The following is a 6,486-nucleotide window of genomic DNA, read 5'->3' on the forward strand; positions in this document are numbered from 1 at the left end:
TTCCCACTAGCCCCAAGCCAGCATAGTCAAGAGCCAGCTGATGGGAACATCTGGAGGTCACCATTTGGCCAAAATGGTAGCTTCCCTCCTTGTGGGGTTGGGCCAGAATCATAGCTAGAAGGATAACTAGGCCATGACACTAGCAGAAAGGATGACATCTCAGCTCATTCTCTGGAGACTTGCTGGAATATGGAGCTAACCAGGGTTATTGACTGTCTGGCTCCAAAGCACCCTCTCCAAGTGCATGGAACCTGGATTATTTCAAGAACAACAACAACAACAACAACAACAACAACAACAACAACAACAACAGATTTATATGCTGCCCATCTGACTGGGCTGCCACAGCTACTCTGGGCAGCTTCAAACATTAAAATCATTAAGCACAGTAAAACATCAACCATTAAAAACTTCCCTAAACAGGGCTGCCATCAGATGTCTTCTAAAAGCCATATAGTTGCTTATTTCCTTGACATCTGGTGGGAGGGTGTTCCACAGGGTGGGTGCAACAATCGGGAAGGCCCTCTGCCTGGTTCCCTGTAACCTGACCTCTCGCAATGAGGGTGCCACCAGAAGGTGGTAAGTACAATCACATGTTTTACTTGTCTTCCATTTTGATACTTGCAGGTCCCCCTGTAGCTATAACCCTGGGCATAGACACTCGTGTCATATATGAGCATAGGAACATGTGATCTTTAGTGAACAATGAATATTTAATACTCAGCTTCATGCCAGAAATTATTGTTTTATTTTTATTTATCCTACTTTGCTTACCTGTCCCTTAACATGCCTGAGATGTAATTCCTTTACAGAGTTTCAAATCATCAAAATAATTTATCAGTTTTAAGGTGCCCTGAGCTTTAGAGCAGTCTTTTCTTGCTGATCTGTACACAGCTAATCTATTATAATGATTGAAAACCAAAATAAAAAGTTAACTTGTCTCCTGACTGAGCAAGCTTTTGAACACAGAACTCCAAGGGACTCAATCCATCTATGTGTTGAATTGAAGTCTGCTCCACCAATACTTAAAACATTAAGCTTTCCATTTTATTTTTAAGTAAATGCACCATTAAAGCAAAAACAAGATTCAGAACTTATATAAGTTACATGTTTGAAACCATTAACATTTCCTCCCCTGGTTTCTTGACTTTTTAAACCTGTTTTCAGTATGTGCAGCTATATATCCAATAAGGTATTTCATTACATCTTTTGGTAGTTCTGTTGTAATGACAGAGAAATTGCTTCAGACGTGCTTAGTTCACATCACTCCGTGCGCTAGAGTAGCTCAAGAAGTTCTGGCCTAACATGATAGAAATAATAGGAGAGAGAATATTAAAGACAAATTGGCACATAAAATCCACCTGGAAAAAAACAATATTGTTTTAGCTATTACCCAACCATTTCTCTGATTGAATCAGAATTGGACAAAGCACTTTTTCTCCCCATAATTCATTATCATTACCTTGTCCCTAAAGTCTTTATGGCTTTATTTAGTGCTCAACCAGACATCCTATCAAAAAACTAAGCAAAGTGGGAATAGGGAGAGGAGGGAGGAACGCTGCAGGTCTAGCCCCTCAGATCTCACCAGAGTATCAGTATCCATTATCTGACATCTGCCCCAGATTTTTCCCTCCTCACCAAAGCTCAGGCAGAGTTCTATTGTTTTAGCTGACTGTGCTTGACAGCAGAGATGACTGATTAACGTGACAGACAGTGTTTCAATAGAGAGAGTCGCCTGTTTTAGCTCAGGTCTGTCTACTCCAGTAAATCTTTGCTTTTATCAGCCTGGTGCAACTGGCTCATTTAGACCAGATCAGTGGCAGTCCATCTCTTTACAGCCCCTTGTCAGTGACAGCCTTCAGGTGCCTAAGCACGCCAGGTTTGATCTGAGTCAAACTCCAGTGTGAAAAAGGGATTAACCTGTAAGATTGCGGCTGGGCCTCTCTTGTAAGCGCCTTTCCGACACTGACAAGAGGAGCTGTAAACTCTATTATGCCAGGTAAACTTCACTTTTGTTTCTTTGCAGCCCACACTTCCTTTGCATTCCTTTTAACCAACCGACGTGGGTTGTTCTAACAAGAAGGTTTTCGTAAACATTGTGCTGGGTGGACTAGACTGTTTGTTCTTTAAGGGGGGAAGGCTGGGGAGGGGGGAATCTGTGTATATCTCTGCAAAACATGAGGCATTTATGATTTTGTTGCAAAAACGGGTATTAAATAAATGCTCAACTGGAATTGTTATTTTCTTTAGGCTTCATATTTTGCAAGAAATGTAAAATGAGGGGAATAATTGGGGTTTAAAGGGCAGAGCAGGTTGCATGGCACTAGTAAGGCGAAAAAAGTAACTTTTGCACTCATAACTAGAATCGAAGAGTTGGAAGGCACCTTGAGAGTCATCTAGTCCAACCCCTGAGAGTGCAAAAATCATGCCCACAGTGGTCCTTGGGTGGACTCAAACCACCAACCTTCTGGTAAGCAGCCAGAGAGATGTACTGACCTGTCACCACAAAGAAGACTTAAGTGTGTTTTGTTTGGTCTCTCGGGGGAAGATTTCCTTATTCAGAAATACTCATAAGACCATACTAAAACCACCTTATGGTGATCGTTGATCCATCCAGCTCAGTATTGTCTATGCCTCCTGGGAGCAGCTCTATAAAGTTTCAAAACATCCATCTTTCCCAGCCCTGCCAGGCATTTCAAGGGATTGATCCTGGGACCTTCTGCCTGCAAACCAAGTGGTACCCTGCTGAGCTGCAGCCGTTCCTCATCTATTTGGAAAAAGAGAAGGGTCTTTATTAGCTCTTTGAGGCAGTACATGAATAAAACTCCACTAATCTTCAGCTGATTAGGAGAGCTCCGAAGAAAAGAAAAAAGCAGCGCATAGACTTCTGTTCCGTGTCCAATTGCACTCACACTTATGCATACTGGGATCAATGGAACTTGCAGTGAATACCTGGCTAAGGGATGGTAGCCAGTTGAGATTATTGCTGCAATCCCAACCCGCAACCCAGCCCTCTGCTGCTCCTGTGCACAGCATCCGGACAGCCATTTAGATGGCTGGATTTCCCCCTGTCACAATATACAGCTTCTTTTCATAATGCTGATGATTTTGGTCTTGCAGCTGAGGCAGAGCTTGAGAGGCCTGCTTTACTGGCTTTCTTGCTATTTAGGTGTTTTATTTTATAGATCTTTTTCACTGAGCCACCTAGAATATAGAATAGAGTAGGGAAGAAATAATAGGGACGCAGGTGGTGCTGTGGGTTAAACCACAGCGCCTAGGACTTGCCGATCAGAAGGTCGGTGGTTCAAATCCCCACAATGGGGTGAGCTCCTGTTGCTTCATCCCTGCTCCTGCCAACCTAGCAGTTTGAAAGCACGTCAAAGTGCAAGTAGATAAATAGGTACCATTCCAGCGGGAAGGTAAACGACGTTTCCGTGCGCTGCTCTGGTTCACCAGAAGCAGCTTAGTCATGCTGGCCACATGACCCGGAAGCTGTACTCCGGCTCCCTCAACCAATAAAGTGAGATGAACGCAGCAACCCCAGAGTCAGCCACGACTGGACCTAATGGTCAGGGGTCCCTTTACCTTTACCTTTTTGGAAGAAATAAATGGTGTGATCCCGTGTTACTGAGTAGTTTGGCTCAGCTGGAACTCTGCACATGGCCCAAGACCAGGTGTATGATGCGGCTTTGCTCTGCACAATGAGTGTTGCTTGTGGTGAAGAGAGAAAGAGCTGCTCCAAGAATGTGCCAAACAACAGACATATCCGGTTGTCTTGATAAACCAAGCACCTTACTTTCTTATTTATTTAGATTTGATTTTTTTGGAAGTTTAAACTCAGCCCCTTTTAGCAAGGATGAAATAATCCCATTCAAATAAGATGCCCTTGTGGCTGAAGGGTGTAGGATGTGATCCATGAAAGGCAGTCAAGTACAACATTCCTTGAGATGCTAGAGAAGACAAGCAAGGGAATGTCTTGGTACAGCCAGTCGAAACTTCCTGTTCCTCCTGGCTGGAGCATCCTTCCTTTTGCATGTGATAGAAGGTGGGCGTGACCTAACCTGTCCAGGTAACAAAAGGACGAGTCACACAGCACCCTTCCCTCTTTATGACTTCCTTCTTCGTTTGACCAGCTTTTGGGCTAGGACTGCTCTGCTAGCTCTCAGCTAGCAGAAGCACTGGGATCATTCCCCCAAATGGGGTCGATCCACATGTACATATTTGTAACTAAGTCTACTTTCAACTGTGAACTCATGTAAGTAAACTTCTTTTATTGACTTTGAATAAGATTGTGGCATCTTTATTCTTTTAAGAGGGATTCAAGGGAACTTACCAGGAATGTACAATTCAATCTGAGACAGACTGAATTGTATAATAGTGAGAGGCTCACACGAGCCTGCAACCAGCTACCTGTTGTGCATGTAAAGAGGGAATGTAACTCTGCTAAGTAAAGGAACTTGCTAGCACAAGTAAGGAAGGATATTAATAAACAATATATCCTCTCCTGCCACCCTGAATATTCCCACAAACGGTAGGTAAGGGCAGCAGGGCATTCTGAAGAATGTGTGCCCCAGCCCCCCATGCTATGCCTCTGAATCACAGCCAATGCAATTCCTTTTATGAGGCACAACTGCCTTCACCGAAGATCCCAAGAATAGTAGCTCAAATGCCCCCAAATTAGTGCTTTTGGGGGTCTCATGTATAACATACAAACTCATATGCATGTACTTAGGGACACAGGAGCAGATCTAGTAACAACCGCTTACCAAGTTGTTAAGCAAGTTCAAATCCTATTGATTTCAATAGGAGCAAGTGCTTCACTCTCTACCACTGAAATCGATAGACAATGCCCCTCTTAAAAAAAATGTAATAAAATAAACAAGTAGCTTAACTGCAGCTCCATTACTTGCCCTTCACACCACTGCAGCTTAGAATCAATATACACTAAACCTAAAACCGATTTGGCCAGAAGATAAATAGCAATGTGCACATTCACAGTGCAATCCTAATTTTCCTGGAGTTCAATGGGCTTACTTCCATGTAAAAGAACCTAGGATTACAACCTGAGAAACTCACCAGACAAAATAAGTTGCAAAGCAACAAACAGATTTGTTTAAGCTTTATTTTCCATACAATCGCATTTTCCGCTTCTAGGTTTTTCTGTTGCATGTAATGTGGTCCTTTCTGTACAATTTCCTTTTTTTCCCAATGGCTCTGTCCTTATTCTGTTGCTCTATTTTCCATGCTTCTATAGTCATTACACAAAGGTGTTCCTGTAAATATGATCCACTTTTGCGGAGCGTTTCAACAACTGGAAAGTGGTCCACACACCCAATTTGGGGTGATTCTCCACACCCTGGGCAGTCTCCCATACTCCCCTCCCATATTGCTCAGGTGAGGTCTCCCAAACATCTGGAGAGGATTTTCAAGAGGTGCAGACAACTGCAAGGGAACAGAAGTGACAAGAAACATTCCTTTCAAGAACTTCCTTCTCTTCACATCCATGTGATCGTGTTTAAGGGTTGAAGTGTCTCATTACTGGGGATGAGAAGGTTAATTTGATTCAGTTTGCTTTTAAAGGTGGGCCTTCCTAATTTTTACTTTCCAAACCATATGTGAACCGAAACACAGCCGTCCTTTGAAATTCACATTTCTCTGAAGTTTGCAATGCCAATCTCCAGCCACTTAATATGTACAAAAATCCACAAACTAGGGTAAAGCATGCATAAAATGCGTATTTTAGTGAAAATGCTACACAAAGCACAGTAGGCAAGGGGAAATTGCTTTGCAAAAGTGTGAATATTAGGCAAATATTGCATAGGTAAAGGTAAAGGGACCCCTGACCATTAGGTCCAGTCGTGACCGACTCTAGGGTTGTGGCGCTCATCTCGCTTTATTGGCCGAGGGAGTTGGCGTACAGCGGGTGGCCAGCATGACTAAGCCGCTTCTGGTGAACCAGAGCAGCGCACGGAAACGCCGTTTACCTTCCCGCCAGAGCGGAACCTATTTATCTACTTGCACTTTGGCGTGCTTTCGAACTGCTAGGTTGGCAGGAGCAGGGACCGAGCAACGAGAGCTCACCCCATCACGGGGATTCGAACCGCTGAACTTCTGATCGGCAAGTCCTAGGCTCTGTGGTTTAACCCACAGCGCCACCCGCGTCATACGAATATGTATATACAGTTGTACCTTGGATCTGAAACACCTTGGTTCCTGAATAAATCGGCTCCCAAACAATTGAAACCCGGAACGGTTTTCAGAAGCCAAACATCCGCACAGCTTCCGTGGCTTCCAATTGGCTTCAGGAGCTTCCTGCAATCAATCAGAAGCCATGCTTTGCTTTCCAAATGTTTTGGAAATTGAACAGACTTCCGGAACAGATTCCGTTCAACTTCCAAGGTACGACTGTATTAGGAGAAATTGATAGTAAGGTGCTGGTGAATTTTCACGAGGATTTGTTTTTTTAAAAAAATAATCACAACATGT

The 6,486-nt window shown here is 43.5% G+C and overlaps 1 long non-coding RNA gene across 1 annotated transcript; it reads right to left on the reverse strand.

Annotated features, from left to right (window-relative positions):
- Positions 1-1,253: 1,253 nt before the first annotated feature.
- Positions 1,254-2,710, reverse strand: LOC308587348. Its single transcript, XR_014008326.1, has 3 exons — positions 2,592-2,710; positions 2,497-2,514; positions 1,254-1,300 (listed from the first exon to the last, which is right to left on the reverse strand). It is a non-coding gene; the product is annotated as an uncharacterized lncRNA (long non-coding RNA).
- Between the last annotated feature and the right edge of the window lie 3,776 nt (positions 2,711-6,486).

Source organism: Podarcis bocagei, assembly GCF_964188305.1.
Source record: "Podarcis bocagei genome assembly, chromosome: 5".
NCBI lineage: Eukaryota > Metazoa > Chordata > Lepidosauria > Squamata > Lacertidae > Podarcis > Podarcis bocagei.